We start from the raw sequence: 19,992 nt of genomic DNA on the forward strand, positions 1-19,992 counted from the left end.
GCTGATAAGTATTTGTAAAATACATTTATCACCTACCTGTGGAATGTAGTTAAACAAACACATATATCAGAAAATAAGCTGTTTCTTTTTTTTTAATGATCACTATCATATAACAATACATGGTAAGAGGCTAGAGGGAATGGAATGTTGAAATCCATATATATATATATATACACTGTAAATATGCAAATAAGTGATTTAAATTTAAATTTAAAAGATATGGGTGTGTCTGGTGTGGGTACTTTAATATATTTTCATGTCTGAGCACTAACAAAAAATTTACCCATTTATGCCTGTGGACTCTCCCATTCTTCTAAATTGGATCAATTTATTTCCAAAATTAGGGATGTCTATTATATTTATTTCTATATTTAGAATATTTCTTACAGAAATTCCTTTTAGCAAACAGCGCAGACCCTGATGAGACGCCACATCACGGGGCGTCTCATCTGAGTCTACGCTGTTTGCCAATGCCTTTTTTCTAGACGCTAGGCATAAATGGGTCAAGTAGTCAACTTCTTGATTCAAAATACACAACAGCTTGTTCAACTATTTTTCCAGTCTGATAATGTAATGTACATTTCTTTTCAGTCAACTCGTATAATGATATTTTTAAAGTTGAATATCTGTAGTAGTTATATAGAAGTTAAATATCTGTAGTAGTTATATAGAAGTTGAATATCTGTAGTAGTTATATACATGTAGAAGTTGAATATCTGTAGTAGTTATATAGAAGTTGAATATCTGTAGTAGTTATATAGAAGTTGAATATCTGTAGTAGTTATAAATAAGTTGAATATCTGTAGTAGTTAATAATATAGAAGTTGAATATCTGTAGTAGTTATATAGAAGTTGAATATCTGTAGTAGTTATATAGAAGTTGAATGTCTGTAGTAGTTATATAGAAGTTGAATATCTGTAGTAGTTATATAGAAGTTGAATATCTGTAGTAGTTATATAGAAGTTGAATATCTATAGTAGTTATATAGAAGTCTTTTTATACCATTTGGGAATGGGGCTGGGTCCGTTTTGATTGGGAAAAATCATGGCGTGTTTACTAACATTTGGAAATTAAGTGTTGTTGTTGTTTTGCTTACAAATGCTTCAAAATTGTGAATACAAGTTTGTTCAATAGTATATTGACTAAGGTTCAACTTATAAACTGCATAGTTAATGTTAAGTTAAAGCTGAAATTTTATAAATTGCAAGAAATCTGACCATGCCAAGAAACAAGAAATGTTACCATGCCATCAATTTATTACCAAACAATTGAGTCAATTTTACTATTTTTTTAATCAAGGGATGTATTCATGTACAAGCTTGGTACACACAATATTACAGCACTGTACCTCCTTTGAAACTGAAGTAATTGAGCAAAATCCATTTTAATAACTATTGTAGTAATGATCACCTTCCTCAAACTGCCCCCAACATGCAGTATATTGTAGGTTTGCATGTAACATACCTACACACAAAATTTCAGTACAATATCCCCATTTTTATGCTCCCCCCAAAAATTTTGGGGGAGCATATAGTCGCCGCTTGGTCTGGCCATGCGTCCGTTCGTCCATGCACAATTTTTGTCCGGGCTATTCCTCAGCAATAAATGACCGAAATTCAATGAAACTTTATGGGAAGCTTCACTACTAAAAGGAGATGTGCATATTATCAGCCAGTTCTGGTCGGATGATTTTTCACAGAGTTATGGCCCTTTGAAATTTTATATAAACTGTACATATAGTGCAATTCTTGTCCGGGCTATTTCTCCCTAACTACTGACTGGAATACAATGAAGCTTTATGGGAAGCTTAACTACCTTGAGAAGATGCACATGTTATTATTGGGTTCTGGTGAGATGATTTATTTAGAGAGTTATGGCCCTTTGAAATTTTTAAGTTCCTAAACCATCCATCGTATTATTTTGTCCAAAGTTATGCCCCTCAAGACGTTTTCTTTAATCTGAATATAAAGTGCAATATTGTGACAAAAAAAACTTTGGGGAGCATCACCCGTCTCCGACGGTTTCTTGTTACTTAAGTTATTAAGCTCAAACTTATATTTGTTTGTAGCATTAGTTACCCTGAAATTGACCTATGGCTCCTAATACTACCCTATGCTAGATCTGCTCACAGCTAGTGATAGGAATAATTGCAATTATTCATTTAACTGAATTTCCGAAGAACAAAAAGTACTGTAAAGACATAATTCTGCTAAATAACAGGTAAGCGTTTCGGGCCTTGGTTGCTGATCTCTTATGATGATCCTGAAGACATGTGTGAACTTTTAACCCTTTTAATGCTGGAACCAAATTTTAAAGGCCTTTGCAAACAGTTTGGATCCTGATCAGACGCAACAAAGCGTGGCGTCTGATCAGGATCCAAACTGTTTGCTATTCTGATAGTGGTCTTTGAAAAAAAGTGAAGAAAATGATGATTTTAGAAATTCAGCAGACGACATTTTAGCATACGACAAATTTCCCAGCATGCAAAAGGTTAATGTAATATCTGTAGAAGTTATAGTGATGTACTTGACCCCTGCACATTTAAACTTGAGTTTTATCTTGCACTTAATTAACCTGACTATTCTAAGTTCTAAAGGATCATTATCCTGCAAAAAGTCCGGTCAATGTTCTAGGTCTTCTTCAGAGACTGTTTCTAAAGACCCTGAACCCTTTTAAGTTTTTTTATATTGATATCTCTAGTAGAAATCAGAATTATGAAGTTAGTGCACTGAAGCCTTAACCCCAAGTTTTTATCTGCAAAAAGGGACATTATTTACTGAATTGCAAGTTAGAGTTATGGGCCTTGGTCATTGACCATGCCTTATGACCCCAAAGATGTATATGATATTTCAGATGGAATATCTATAGAAGTTATAGAGGTATGGACTTGTTGCAATTGCTAACTTCAACCCAAATTTCAACTTGCTCACCAACTGTAACCAGACTTGTATAGTTCAAAAGGGGACATCATATTGCTTAAAAGCTGGTCATAGTTATATGTCTTGGTCAGTGAATCTTCATAAAGGCCCTGACCACAAATGAAACATTTTATTTCAATTTTTGTTGTAACTACTTAGAGGTATGGAGTAGTTGCATGTAAATGATAACCAGAACTTTTCTTATCGCAGAAAGGTGCATTATTGTGCTAAACTGCAGGTCAGAGTTATGGGATATGGTCAGTGACCTCACACAATGAACCCGGATGCGATCATTGGGAAAGGGCTGTTTTTATACTTTTGTACTTTATAAAGAAGGAAAAAATGATTGCTGTAACCAGAGCAGTTAACCTTAACCTGAGCACTACTCAGATGCTGACGCAGGCGTGACAGACACAGCCATGCTGACACAATTAGGTTAGTTGTAGTGATTTTTTTTTCACCATTTTGGGAATGGGGCCAGGTCCCTTTGGAATGGGGAAAAATTGCCGCATTGTGACTAAATTTGGGAAACAAGTGTTGTTGTTGTTTTGCTGACAAATGCTTCAAAATTGGGAATGAAAGTGATTTCAATATTGTGTTTACTAAGGTTCAACTTATAGAACTTGTTGGGAGATGAACTAAATGTACAGATCAAAACAAATGTGGGTTTTTTATGGTAACTTTTTTTCGAAAACTTCTATTTGGAATTTTTAGGTCAAATTTGGGAAAACATAAATTTTTTCCATTGGAAAAATTGGCCGTTTTTTTATTTGAACGAAAACATAACAATGATTTGTAAGATCTGACTTTTAGATGAATAGAAAGATAATAATGGACTGCTGTCTTAATTAACTTGTTTTGTTAAACAAAACATTAAATTGAAAGCTTGTAAATAGCTAGAGTAGTATGACATGAAAAGTAGTAAGTTTTTTATGTATTTGTAAAAACAAGACTTATGTTTGTGAATATTCAAGTGTGAATGCCCTTTAAAACTTCCAAATATGCATGTGTTGTTATCTATTTAATAATGCACAACCACACATGATTTGCCCCTGGGTAAATGTTACAAATTCAATTTACTCATTCCTAATATAATTATACCTTTGTCAGTGGTGATAGTGAATACTTATACTAGGCGCTGTCATTAATTATTCATTGCTGTGTTTCATCTATTGTAGCAATGATTCAAACAAATTACATGTGTGCTTAAATTATTTGCAGCTTTTTTTCTAGTTAAGATATCGTAGTAGATCAAGCTAGTTATAAAGTGGAATTTAATTTGATTCTCACAATTGAAAAAAACCGTCAAGTTATGTTATTTATTTACTACCTATATTTTTAAAAAGCTCTTTTTAAATTTAACATATGAACTGATTAGTAACCTGTAAATGAAAATACATACTGATAATAAAAGTGATTGTTTACCAAAATAGATCACAATTTTACTAAACATAGCTTTAAATGTTACATAAAAAACTAAACAGTCAGATTTGTATACAACTAATATTATACATGCCAACCATCAACTTATTCAAGCTTAGGGTCAATCAAAACACAATTGTATTTGCTATTTAACTTTTCCAAGGAAACATAACAAGGGTGCAGAATCAAGGGCGTTTTCAGGGGTTTACACACAGGCTGGAGAGAATTAATGTAATCACGCTGTTAAAAACCTTATTATTGCAAATATCTCAAGTTATTGAAATACATTTGCAAAAATCTATAGTGCATAAAAGACAGGTTTTCTTGCAGTTTGTGGTGATATCTTAAGTTATAAGAATAAATCCTTGAATACACCTGAAATCGGTGGCAAAATGTCACCTTGCATGACACAATGAATGCAGTAAAAAAGGAATTTTTGAACAAGAACACAAAAAAAGTCATGCTTATTAAATTAAGTAATTCTGATGTTTTTTCACATTGCCATGAGCAGCAAAAAAATCTGTCTTTTATGCACTAGTTGAAATTCTTAAGAAAACTTGTATTTGAAATAAAGCTTCACTTTCCGTCTTTTAACCCTTTCAGTGCGGGAACCGAATTTTGAAGGCCTTTGCAAACAGTTTGGATCCTGATGAGACGCCACAGAACGTGGCGTCTCATCAGAATCCAAACTGTTTGCTATTCTGATAGTATTCTTTGAAAAAATCGAAGAAAATGCTAATTTTAGAAATTCAGCAGACGACATTTTAGCAGAAGACAAATTACCCAGCATGCAAAGGGTTAAATCCTTGAAATTTAAAAGATGTAACCCCAAAGTTACATGATCCTGCATCCTGATAACTGTAAGCTTTGATTAAGTAAGTTTTAGTGTCAAATATTGTGACCACAGGAAATATTAAACAAAGTTTTAACATTTATAATTATGCATTTACAACAAATACAAGAAATCACATGATAATTAAACATAAATCTTTTAACTTGCAATTGCTCTTAAATTTAGTAGAACAAAATCATTTCTACTGAACACAGGTACAATGATCTCCAATGAATACGTAGCATTAGACATAAATCTTCCCTTGTCAGTTAATGTATTTATATTATATTTTTATATATTTTCTAACTCTTTCAAATTCCCATTAATCAATGCGAATATAATGATAATTTCTCTATTCAAAACTAAATCTGGCCAATATTGAAAATAAATGTGTATAAGTAGTTAAAAAACACAAAGGTTGGTCATTTTTGGAAGTATAAGTAAACTTTTGACATGCATAAATCACGTAACTTATCCCCCGCCAAAGGGGGAGGGATATAGCATTGGCGTTGTCTGTCCGTCTGTCTGTCTGTTACAAAATTAATTTTTGGTGGATATATCAATTCAACAAATTTGCTGTTGTATTAAATATGGTGGTGACATGATGAAAATTGTTCTTATAACTTATGCCATCATCCGCATTTTGTTTGAGTAGCTGGGTCAAACTTGTTTCTCGAATTTGGATTTTTCTTTCTTGGTTTTTGAAACTTGCCTCAGATAATTAGTTGTACTATTGTGGATAAATTGGCGGTTTAGGGAATAAAAAGATAATTTTCTCATTTTTTGTTAAACAAGAAATACAAAAATGATTGCATTATTTTTTAATGGTTGATTTGAGAACTAATTGGTTTTATAGTGTTAATATGACACCTAATTGGGAGTTGTTGATTGTCTTATGGAATCAATTATTTCCTATGAATTCATAAAATGCATGTACTATAATAGTTATGCTTTGAAAACAGAAGTGTCTCAAAATGGATTATTTCAGAAAAGCGTCCAAATGGTTTACCTGGAAAACAGTATCTCAAAACAAAATTTACAGAGTACCGTAATTACTCTATGTTTTTGGACACTCTAAGTTTTCGAACACCCCATTTTTAAGACTCTTAATTTTCGGACACACGAGTTTTCGTCCTTATTAATGTCTCCAAGTTTTCAGACAGTATATTTTACAGCGCTATTTTACCAAATTTCGGTCCTGTTTTCGATATCTAATGCCACTTCGATCATGGGGTTTTACCACCAGATTAACATCATAAAACATGGCAGGTGCATGCATAAGGGCAATGGACCATTACATTTGCGTTATTTGGTAAATAACCTTATAAACCGGTATTGAACACTGGTTTCGCCCGATAGCATAAGTGTTAAGACAATTACCAGGGGTAGTGTCAATTAACAGTTCATTTATGTACCGCAATGGTACTTCCCCTTCTCAGTAAAATAACTGTAGCAAATACTAAACCAGTGTCCGACAAATTTCTTATTTTTCAGGTTGCCCACTGGGCTACCAATAAAAATATTTGGTAGCCCATAAAAAAAATTTCCTACAAAATGATAAGAGGCAGGTTTTCATTTTTATTTTATTTCTTCATTTACATATACATAATATGTATACATACATATACATAAAAAGCAAGTAGTCTGATGTACACAGTCAATATCGTAAATTAATGTTACAGTACAGGCACCGTGTACGTAAATGTAAATGTACCAAAGAAAATCATATACTACATGTAGATATTACATGTATGTGCGCATGTATGTGTACTTAAATTCGGACAGCACGTTAAGTCGTAAACGTAAATAAAGCGTTTAGATGATCAATACGATTGACTTGTGTGGTGTTAATCAATGCAATTGCCCTTTTTAACAACAAATACCGAGTTTCAAGAAATAAAGAGTATTAAATCATTTATTTACTCGTGTCCGACTTTAAGTACTGTCCGAATTTACGTATTGCATCCGTATGTTACGACACTTGTGTGCAGTCAGTATACAATACAATAATTGTTTCAATAATGAAGGAACTGATACAGCGTAACGGTAACGATACAGCGTGTTTACATTATATTTTATTCAGAGGAAATGTCAATGCAAAATTATTCGCGAGATACCCCGGTACTTTAGTTGAATTTCACAACGAAACTTTTAATGGAAATTAAATGATCTCAATGTTGTACCTGCTACGAAATTTTTATTTACAAATAAATACACCCACGCCAATTTTCGCGCGCTTTTTATCTGGACAAAATAATTCATTTCTTAAATGTAGAATTTTGTAACCTAAAATAGCTGTACACAACGCGTGCAAACCGTGGCAGGTGATTTACGCATGTTGCAATACAACGGTCCTGATTCGGAGCTTATTTCATCATATCTTTAAATAGAACCATATGCCGAAATTCATTTGACGCTTTAGAAAATTTCAAACGTTTGTGTTTATGACTCTTATCGTCTATATTACCCACCCATAGTTTGGTTTTAAAAATATAAATCGGGCATATATGGGATTATTGATTAACAGTCGATTAATCCAATTTTTAATTGACAATGCAAACTAATTAGCAGGTGTTAACCGCGTTCAAATCTTTTTTATTAATATTCATTTTCGGTTTCGTTACCGTTTTGAAGAATCCGCTATTGTTTTGATTTGTCACGTAATTACAATTACGTATTGTTCGTGGATATCACACAGTAACAAACAAAGTTCATTTCTGATTTCTTTGCGTTTTATTTCTGCTTATTAACACAACACAACGTTTCCAAAATGTTTGTCAAATACAAGATACATGCGAAGCCCGCAATGGGCCCATCCCGCGAAAGCCAGCAATAATGCGACTTGTATGTTCGGCCGTTTAAGTAAGACTCCCCTTCATACAACGCAGATACCAATTTATACAATAATGGACAAATAAATTGGGTGACGGCTGTCTGGATGATTGACTTTAACATGAGTTGAATTACCTGATACGGGATGGCTTTATGTGTGACTTACATATCTTGTGCATATATATGCCAATAATTAAGCGAGACCACGTTTGTTTAACTGTCACCTGTCATTTAACATGAAAATATACACAAATTAACAGTGCTGCATGTGCTTACAATAGACATAACAAATTAGTGAACCCAGCCATGGGCCATAACTTGGTGCATTTTTTTCGTCTAATTTGACGACGACATATGATGCCCATTTATGCATTTCTTCATGAAGACAGATATTATGTATTCAGTTACACCGAACAAGGAATATACATGAAATACACCAATTATGCGACATGAAATACATCAATTATGCGACACACCTCATTTTCATTAAAGAAAGATTTTATATTTTATGATTTAAAATCTTTAGAAAGATCAAATCCTGAATGACAAGTGTCTTACAATATCATGTATCAATGTTAAATGACGTTGATCGATTGTCCACGTAACACTAAAGGCGTTGTTTGACAAGTGACCTCCTGTGCTGTCCATTCGAAGAAGGTATTGCCCGGGTTGAATATGTACCTGTTGCTGTCAAGTAGATGTCTTGGTTTGTTGTTTTCTGTCTATGTTGATTCATGGGTGATGTTATCTACCATTGCTGTCGTGAAGAAGCTCTATCTATCGCCAAGCTGTGTAGGCAAATCGCACGTGGTCGGTTGCACTCATCTGCGTATCAAGGTTCACATCGAGGCTGGATATGTCATCGTGGTTTCTGTTGTTTTTGTCCCTGAACCAGCCGTCATCACGTCGTTGTTTCTGTTGTTGAATCCATCGTGATATTGTCTCTGAATATGGTGTTGATGCGTACCGCGTTGCTTATCAATTGTGACGTATGTTAAAACCTTTGTGATCGCATTGTTGTTTCTGTTGTTGTTGATTGTACTTTTGTTCTTGGTTCCAGCGTCTTCATTTCTCTTGGGACATTAAGATCTTCTATTGGCCATAATGCTCACGAGGTATTAACTATAGCAGTGTTCTCCTTGATGTCTTAGGCCTCGGAAGTATCATTCCAAATGCGTTATCTACGCACGTCAAACAGTTGAACGGCTGCATCTACTCTATAGTGTTTAACGTCACAAGTATTGTGTCCAGTGTTGCGTCACTTGTTGTCCTTCGAAATCTTCTGGCGTTGGTCTTCTTTTAGCGATAGAACCAGGTATTCACTTTGAGAGTAAACGCCGTGATGTTCCATTCTAATTATGTTGTTTGTTTCTTCTATTCGTTGTGGAAGGCGTTGTCTCGCGAAGTCGCTCTTCTTCGGCGTTGTCTTCAAATCTCGATATTTTTATCTGCGTCGTGGTGATACAAGTATCAGTTGTTCAAAATCATGGCAAACATTTATAAATATCCCCTTAGTTATTGTTAAATATCGTCATGACAACTTACTGTGATATCTTATTCAAAAAAAATAAATTCTTTACAACGAAAAAATATTAGTCAATTCCTCAAAACATATTTCGGATAAGTACATGACAGTTTGACATCTGACAAGCCATTTACTTAATATGACTTGTGTACCGCCTTAGGCATAATCATTTTACGCACGTGCTGCCAGTAAATTTTTGACAGGCGCGCGCCACTTTATTGACCTAGAGTAATGGGTAATGATAGACGTACCTGTTCATATCATGGTTTCATAAACCTCATCTTTATCACTATAGTTTTGCCGTTGGGCATAGATTTATTGACATGTTTGACCTGTGCACTTGTAAAAATGCGCAAATATGACAAGGCAGACTTATATATATATGCATTCATAATATAAGAACACGTATCGGTATACTTCAAAATTCAGGTCTTTGCTCCTAATCGAACTACTCAAATAATTCTTATGCGACACCGCATCTTCTGTCCATAGCGTAATTTGCTTCGTTGGCACAGGGATAAATTCTCTAACTCATGAGGACGCTAAGGTTATCAGAACCTCGGGCTCGGTATGTCCGAACGCTGATCAGTCAGCCGTGCTCATAAAATATAATTGTAACCCTTAAACAATTATATTAGAAATTTAATGCGTACATATCGTTATATTTTCACTGCGCTATACGCGTCAGATCGCATTAAATTCTTACTTAAAATTACTCAAGACCTTCAATATTACCGATATCCTACATATATTTGCATCAACACAATGACGTATATACATATTTACATAATATTTTTTTGTGTGTGTCTGCCCTATTCATATTCGCAATCAACATTATTTTTCTTATTTCCTATTTTCTTTCTTTTACAATTCGGAAAACTATTTTTAAATTTTCCAATAATTTTATCTATTCGTCCTCTTTAATTTTCTTTATCATTCTTATAAACAAAACCCGCCTTATTTTCTTTATTAAAATAATAAACAAAACTGTCTTAAATAATCTAAATTCCTAAATTCTTAATTCTGCCAATGTAAAATACTAGGTAAATTCTTTGAATATTTGTATCATCTCCGAGTTTTTTCTACTATATTAATAAATAAAACCACCGCCAAAGTTTCTTTATTAAAATAATAAACAAAACTATATAAGATATTATTATTTCCTTGTACGTTTTAATTAAATGGAACTTTACAAAAAATACCAACATTTTAAAATGTATTGGTAAGCAAAAAAACCCATATGTCCGTACATAATCCTATATTCTAACAATACCAAAAATATATATAAAAATTCTTTAAATACTCTCTGTGTGTACACCTTTAATTTAATGATTTCCATAACTCATAAAAAATAATGTAAAACTCAAATATCTCTTTTTATTCTCAAGTCACCGCTATTTGTAAAAATGTACCGATAAATGCAAAATTGGCATGATTTTTATATTTGCAAAATTTGTTCGTACATAATTTATTATCATCATTATTATTTTTAACATCTAACTACATAAAATTCTTTAAAACAACTCTTAAAAATTTCGTTGTCATGACGCCTTTTACTTTCATTTTCTACTTTATAAATTTTGAAATTCCCTCTCCAAGTTTGCCATAATTGTTTTAAACAACTGACCTGAATTCATGTCGCGTTGTGGTTGTGATGTTTTCATTTTTTCGGCACGTGATCGCACTTGTGATCGTACTTCGGTCGTATCCATGGTACACGGCTCCATAAAATGTACTGTGTCACGTAATTATGTATCGTTCGTGGAAAAGACACAGTAACCAACAAAGTTCATTTCTGATTTCTTTGCGTTTTATTTCTGCTTATTAACACAACACATTGTTTCCAAAATGTTTGTCAAATACAAGATACATGCGAAGCCCGCAATGGGCCCATCCCGCGAAAGCCAGCAATAATGCGACTTGTATGTTCGGCCGTTTAAGTAAGACTCCCCTTCATACAACGCAGATACCAATTTATACAATAATGGACAAATAAATTGGGTGACGGCTGTCTGGATGATTGACTTTAACATGAGTTGAATTACCTGATACGGGATGGCTTTATGTGTGACTTACATATCTTGTGCATATATATGCCAATAATTAAGCGAGACCACGTTTGTTTAACTGTCACCTGTCATTTAACATGAAAATATACACAAATTAACAGTGCTGCATGTGCTTACAATAGACATAACAAATTAGTGAACCCAGCCATGGGCCATAACTTGGTGCATTTTTTTCGTCTAATTTGACGACGACATATGATGCCCATTTATGCATTTCTTCATGAAGACAGATATTATGTATTCAGTTACACCGAACAAGGAATATACATGAAATACACCAATTATGCGACATGAAATACATCAATTATGCGACAGATTTATTTAATGTTCGGCGTCCTTGGATATTGAACGACATCAAAAACGTTGTCGCTATTACTCATTGTTGCGGTTAACAAAGAATTCCAAACTGCGAAATGATGTTGCATCATGTGCGCCAACTATCCAACCGGCTCTCATTATATTATTAGCAGACGACAAATGTTGATTCTGATTGGATGATTAAAATACACGGTTACTGTTTAAGACATTACCGCAAGTGATCGGTGACTGATTAGATAATTGATTGCACTTTGTTATCGGATTTTAAGCAATACACAGTCTACAAACACATGGTCAGCGTGTTTATTCTACGTATGTCTGTCAATAAACCGGGCTACCGCTCTTATAGATTTATAGTAGCCCGGCAGGCGTCAGTTTGAAAATTTCAGTAGCCCGATGAAAAATTTCGGTAGCCCCCGGGCTCCGGGCAATGGATTTGTCGGACACTGACTAAACGCTTCAAAGTGTGATACACCCTATTGCAAGTTTTACTAACAAAGGAAGGTGTTAAGACAACAACTACCGTATACGTGCGCTTATAAGACGCCCTCGCTTATAAGACGCACCCCGACTTCGGACTTTATAATGGGTCGATTTGAGACTGACCCGTGTGTAAGACGCGGTCAAATTTTGCCGTATTCATCGGCCAGAAAATGGCCGAAAAATGGCAGAATGTTAAAGAAAATCATCAATTAGTAAAACATTGAGAATTTTTCAAACTCGCGCTGCATACAATTAGTAATTCACGCAAGTCTGAAAAATAAAACAATCAAACAACAAAGTAAATAATATTTGTTTATTTTATGATATATAAGTGGGTTTTAATTTATTTTCAAGTATTATTCATGCAATAAAAATAATTATCAAATTGACAAAATTTCTAACAATTGCGTATTAATCATTTGCCCTAACAATTGCAAACAATTGCAAACATATTACGTTCGTAATATCAATGCACAAGCAAAATTGATCGTGTCAGTCATCTTAATTGTATTGTTTGACAGGTATTGAACTCTTATAGGCAGATATTTTGAAAGCGTTTAGTTTTATTACCTAGATTCTTCAAATTTTACGCCCATTGTCTATCAACAATAGGTAACGCCTACTTTCATAAAACTAGCCAATCGCGTGATAGAGTGATAGACTCCGAAGCGCAGATCGAAATCACGTGTCAAGAAGAAAGCCATATGGGGATAATTGCATGCGGTCGCTCTTTGCTCCCGTCCTTGTTGGCCCCTAATAAATAATGTGTCATCGGCATTAGTGGGTCGTCTGAATAAACGTGTTTATTTAACAATTGACAGTTGCAAACTGGTAACTTATTTCAGAGGATACCCTAATTGCCAATTATGTCTTAATTGAAAATTAAAGACGTGGAACAAAGACGATCAGGTGATACAAACTTGTCAAATAGCATTTGTAATCGGCAGCGTGTTTATTAAACAATTGACAGTTTCAAACTGAGAATTGATTTTGCTGTTGATTTAAGCATGTTGGCATCGTGTTGCCGCTTACACAAGTATACTATAATGGCCAATTTATATGGCATTTAACGACGTCGCGCGCAGACAATCAGGTGATAAAAACTTTTCAAGAATAATCACGGACAATATAACGTCTTACGCCCCAAAAATAACAAAATTCATATTAAAAATAGTAGACAACAAAATCAGTAACAATACATTTTATTACAAATAAATCGGTAACTGAACATAGCGTTCCGATACACGGTACGGGCCAATACAGACTTTAGAGAAAATGCAAATGGCTGCCGCGATGATTCAAAACAACTGACAAGTGTCCAACTTGGCTAGCATAAGCCCAGTAAACTCGATATTTTGAAAAAATTTGTTTATTTTCACCAGTATCTCGCTTATAAGACGCGACCCCAACTGTAACTTATTAATTTAAGTCTTAAAAATGCGTCTTATAAGCGCACGTATACGGTATCTGAAATGAACAAACAAAGAATTCATAGTTTGCTTTTTTATTTCGTTAATTACTGGTTCATACTAGCGAGTATCGGTACATCACATGCTCATCTTTGAACTCTTTGGTCAAAGTACAACCTTGTAGTAACTTTCTGTCAAATAAATTAAGCATTTAAAATTATTTAAAATGCAGTGCAAACATATATTACTGAAATTTATACAATACGGCATGGTATTTTACAAGCGCGTGCTATTACCGGTAGTCATTGATACAATTATGCTATTTTTGGACACTTCAATTTTCAACTCTAAGATTTCGGACACCTGTATTTTGTGAATATTTTTCGTATCTAAGTTTTCGGACACGAAAAAAATTAATTATTTGTAATTGTCCGAAAACATAGAGTAATTACGGTATGAAATTGATAATGTTTAATTTTCTTTACATACTTTATCTCTGGTTTTTAATTAATGATTTGGCATTATTTAACTGCAAAATAAAAACAAGTTTCAACAAACAAGAATGCAAATAAGAAAATTTTGGTTTGACATATGCTAATCTTTAGCCTCCATAGGTTCTGTGGGTTAAATTATCTGCTTTGGGTTACATCATCAACAGAAGTGACCATATGCCCATCACTAGGGATAGGGCATTGAATATGCAACAAGCTGGGACAGCTTAAATTAAATCCATAGTCAAATTGGCTCTAATTAGTCCTAATGTGTTGTCTTCGGATGTAAGATTGGCTTCTAGCAAGTACTGAAGATGTAAATCATGGTTATTTTCATTTCAATCCATAATCAATAAGACATTGGCAGTGACTTGGATTTTCTTAAAGGTTTGGTGTCAGAATTTGTGGGCCTGTACTAAGTGGTAGGCTGAGCATCTGACTTAAATGTCCATATGTCTGTATATACGTCTGTATCTATGTATGTCTTAAAAAGCAATTTGTAACTTTAACAAATATGATGGAATCTAGAAAAATTATACTCAATATCAAATTTAGCAAACAATACATCATAGCAGTGCAATTTATATAGCACAAATTCAGGATTTATAATACATGTAACATTAATTTCTCCTATTATGGCAGTCATTAACTCCTGTATGTCTCAGAACCAAAAGCTCTGTCTATGTGTCACATTAACAAATTGTCTGGACAAAACGTGGGTTTTCCCTGCACCAGTGTCATCCTTTAGGCTATACTGCACAAAGGAGATAGTCAAGCAGTTTTTCACATGATCACTTGACATTTGTTGAAGACAAAGGGGATCATTTCCTATATTGCTTATTTTATGTATTTTTAAAACACTTAAAAAATTCAATGTATTCATTTGGGCTAACTGGTGGGAAATTTTCTCAAAATTTAATTGGATACACAGGTTTAAATCTGGGTTAGATTTTGAAAGGCCACATTCCAATTTTAATTGAACATTTAAAGTTCCCAGTTAGTATGGTTTTCTAAAAAATATCATTTTGCTTTACACTGCGGGGAATCACGTGATCACAAAAGTACATCGTATTCACAAAATGGCGGAAAAAGCTCTCGCTTAATGACGAAAATCAAGGTATTCTCATATTTTATAATATCTAAATTAATGATAACTCTGCGCAAAGTACCCGCTTTATAGTCTCCTTATGTACTCTGGTAATTGTCGTTTTTCTTAGATTTCTGTAGTTTTCTCAAACATTCGGACACAATAAACAATGAAAATTGTACATCGTCTGAACATACTTTATTTTCACGCGTTTGCTATTCAAGATGACAAACAAACAAATAAATACAACAGTTTTTGCTTTCTAACATGCTTAGAATATTAAGTACAAGGTTTTCCACATTGTTTAAGCTTTTTAAGATCTGTGGCGTTCTATTCTATGATCAGAAAACACAAAATCTTGTGTTATTTTTACATGTTTACATAGTGTTTAATTTTATTAAATTAAACTAATTAAATTAAATACAAGTCACGCTCGAAAAAGGTTGTTATTTATTTATATAAAAGCATGAAAATAATGTAATAGGAAGTATGTCATTTGGACGAAAGATCCTTGGCTTTTTACATATTTATATTTAAAAAGACCAAATGTAGTTTGCAGTAAAACTAAACTGAACTGAACATTTCTATTTACATACTTGGCGCATGTGACATCTCTTTTTACATACTTGGTGCATGTGAGAACTTATTAAAAATATAATGCTCGGCTCGAAACAGTGGCAGCTCTGAGCTTGCAGTGATTTTGCAAAGCTTCAATAATTATATGTAGTATATATTATTAAATGTAAATGTAAGTCTGAATTACATATATGATTGTGGTAATCGATATATAATTCTTTTTGTGAAGATAAAATATTGATGTCATAAAATAAATAGGTATAATTAGGTGTCTGTTATATATACACTGTAACTCCAATATAACGCGCTCCGTTATAACGCTGAATCCAATATAATGGGGGGGGGGGGGGGTGTTTGGATCCCATGTTTTCTCCAACTTTCCATTTGATTTCTGATTCAAATCCGTATTATGCAACTTCATGTATTTTCAGACAATTCAAAGATGGCGGCAATCACATGTTGATTGCTTTATTCAACCGTCCGTTGAACCGATTATAATTGCCTCGAGGTTAAACAATACCGACAGCTACATGCATGGTGTTAATCTGTTGTGTAATGTCAATAAAGGTGTGAAAAACTCGCGTGTCAGTGTTTATTACATGTATTCCTCATCAGAGCGGTTCAGTGCGGTAATTTCAATAAGTTAAGTGCAAGCGGGATTATAAGTTATACAATTAAAGTAATTCAAAACGATTGAAACAGTCTTACTTTGATATGGTTGCAGTTTGACTATATTAAATGAGCGGCTGTGAAATATACTGCCCACTGTATAAAACAACTTTTTCTGTCATTCATTATCATTCTAGTATTATGCCATTTAATCTTTCAGTTCGTGTATAAGAAATTAAATAATGCAGACAATTTATTTACATGCGAACGCAGTGTACCAGTAATTGTTAACAGAGTTTCACTTTTATTTTCGCGCGGTATCAGAAAGTCCCCGGGAAACACGTTTTTTGCATGCGTATGACGCAATAAAACAATTTTTTGTACATTAATCGTAATGCATTCAATCTAAATTTAAAGTCGCTCGTCCAATGAAAGCTCTGCCCCATAATGCACTGTACTCTTAACACTTCTGAAAATGGCATATATGCGTACGGTTATGTTTACGAATTTCTTAAACATATATCGTCATTAATGTTCAAGATTATTATTTTTTAAGTGATGTTGCAATTTTATTGGATTATCGGATAAATGTGCACATAAGAAAAGCGGTGTGTATACTGTTATCGATACGATTCGGTTTATATGCATGTATTTGCGTCAACACAGCATGGCAATATACATGACCTATATAATAGGCTATTCTATACCTGTTTTTTATAGCGCCCTGCAGTAAATGAGCTCAAAACTTATAACGCGGATCCGTTATAACGCTGTTTCGCGGCTTGGACCCCATTGACCGCGCTATATTGGAGTTACAGTGTATTCGTGGTCATGGTAGTGTAGTTATAAAATTGCCCTTACTAAAGCTTGTTTCATTCCGTTCACTGTTGTCTATTTCTCATTAAGAAACAATCAAAAGCAATCCAGTGTAATTTGTCCACTTCATATTGAGGGCTTAATTTATTTGCCCATCGATATGTAGAGAGAACATTACCGGAATCGATTTGCTGTTGGCATATATGGTAAAGTCTTCTTGGACCTTGTGTAGTACAATCTGATCTCAGTTCTAAAATTTAAATATAATAGCATACAGTTGACAATTTAACAGCAAATACATTTTTAACACATTGAATAAACACACATTCACAGATGGGCATTAAGGATTTCTTTGCCCATTGATTTTTATAGTAGAATTAAAAGAATACTTAGCATTATAAATAAAGTTATTGGCTGATCACAGATGTTATTACAATTTTATTATGATAAACATCGCATTAAAAGTAAAAACAGAAGAAGTTCAGATGATGTACTCAAAACCGTTCAGACGATGCACTTAAACAAAAAACGTTCAGACGATGTAATATTTTCCAAATTACTCACCACAGATCTAAAAAAGCTTAAACAATGTGGAAAACCTTGTACGAAATATTCTAAGCATGTTATAAAGCAAAAACTGTTTTATTTGTTTGTTTGTCATCTTGAATAGCAAACGCATCAAAATAAAGTATGTTCAGACGATGTACAATTTTCATTGTTTATTGTGTCCGAATGTTTGAGAAAACTACAGAAATCTAAGAAAAACGACAATTACCAGAGTACATAAGGAGACTATAAAGCGGGTACTTTGCGCATAGTTATCATTAATTTAGATAGTATAAAATATGAGAATACCTTGATTTTCGTTATTAAGCGAGAGCTTTTTCCGCCATTTTGTGCGTACAATGTACTTTTGTGATCACGTGATTCCCCGCAGTGGCTTTAATTAATGTTAACTGTAGATGTATGTATGTACATGAAATATAGTTATATCTGCATAACATTTCTCGTCAGATTGAGTTGTTTCAAGCTCCACCTTCAAATGAAGGCCTATTGCTGAGATACAATTGAAAAAACATCCAAATACCTTCCCCCCCCCCCAAAAAAAAACACACAACATAAAAACACGCAACAACAACAACAACTAATGTGCAGTCAGTATTTTAAGACTTAATCCTGTGTGAAAAATTGGTGGGGAAGTTGGGAAAATGGTGTTAAATTAACTATTTGGCTAGGATTAGTTGATTATTAGCTCCCGAAGGTTACATCAAAAGCCCAGCCATTCTTTTGCAAAAATAATGTTTCAAAAGGAGGTTGTGTGAAAAGGAAACAAATGGTTAAAAGAAATTGATCCAACAAGGAAACAGCACAGTGTAATGTTTCACAAGTTGATGATCAAATTAATTTAAGTCTAAGTGATGAAGAGCAGCAGTTATTATGTCACTTTGGGGCAGTTATTATGTTACGTTTGGGCAGTTATTTGTCAGTGTATGGTCAGCTCTGATCCGACCAGATTGCCTTTTACTGCAATTATTGAAAGGCTAACTTGTAATTTGTAAAACATTGAAGGTTTAATTGACAGTCTTGCATCAAGATTTTCTGCTTGGGGGCTTTATTTTATAAACATTTATAACTTTAAAAAAGAACATAATTTAAAGTAAGATTAATGAAAAGCTGACTTGTAATTTGTAAAATATTGAAAGTTTAAATGACAGTCTTGCATTAGATTTTTAGCTTTGGGGATTTATTGTATAAGCATTTATAATTTTCAAAAGTACATCATTTAAAAAAAGATGTAGCCTTGGTTGAGATAATGACCATTAGTCATGGATAACAAGTGAAATCAGTGTGACTGGACAATAGCATTGTGAGCAGGTTAAATTGTGAAGAAAAATAAAAGAAGCATTGTGGGTTTGAAGAAACTGGGGTAAATGGTGCATGTAACAGTTTGTGACAGTTTTTTGCAAAAACTGAGGATTAAGGCACTTCACAAAGTGTTAGATGTGTAAGAAGTTTAACTATTAGCTGTGGAGGGAGGTACAGGATTTTTTCAGTGTGAAATTTGAGATTTTTGTGGTGGATTATTTGTTATTTCAGGATAGGATTGTTGCTACACCCATCCCTGTGCTGAACAAAGGTAAGATTGTTAAAATAGATGCAATACTTTCAGTTTTAGTGCATGTAAAATTAATGATGCTACCAAGCTGTCTGCCAAATTTGATAGTGGCAAAAATAAGAATACTGATTTGTTTTTTTTATATTTTGTTTAAAGTTCGAAACAATTCTTTCAAGTTTTTAAAAACACACCAGATCATTTTGTTGTTTATAATTTTAATAATTTTAGAATAGGAAAATTTAGTAATTTAATGCAGGTGAGTATAATTATAAAACATTCTAAAATGGCTAAGTACAACAATTGTATGCAATATATAAGATCTTTGCAGATTATTATTAAAAATTAACTAGCACTGATTTTTGTATTATTGTTATTTAATATATGATATATAAATATCATAAAACAAATATGTTATAATTGTGAGACACTATTATCAATTTAATCATCCTGCATTTTAATTCTGCATTAGCTATTTAAAAATCAATGAC

The 19,992-nt window shown here is 33.4% G+C and overlaps 1 protein-coding gene across 3 annotated transcripts in view; it reads left to right on the forward strand.

The window, feature by feature from the left end:
- The window catches only part of LOC127876261 (neuroglian-like), a 281,922-nt gene that overhangs the window by 2,480 nt on the left and 259,450 nt on the right, over nucleotides 1-19,992 (forward strand). For 2 of the 3 annotated variants that reach the window (XM_052421350.1, XM_052421349.1), the window contains exon 3: nucleotides 19,486-19,525. The gene's annotated coding sequence lies outside the window, so the exon portion shown is untranslated. Of the gene's footprint in view, nucleotides 1-18,847; nucleotides 19,526-19,992 lie in introns of those variants that run through there. The other variant, XM_052421347.1, reaches the window with a different exon arrangement.

This window comes from Dreissena polymorpha, chromosome 4 (genome assembly GCF_020536995.1).
Source record: "Dreissena polymorpha isolate Duluth1 chromosome 4, UMN_Dpol_1.0, whole genome shotgun sequence".
NCBI classification, from domain to species: Eukaryota; Metazoa; Mollusca; class Bivalvia; order Myida; family Dreissenidae; genus Dreissena; species Dreissena polymorpha.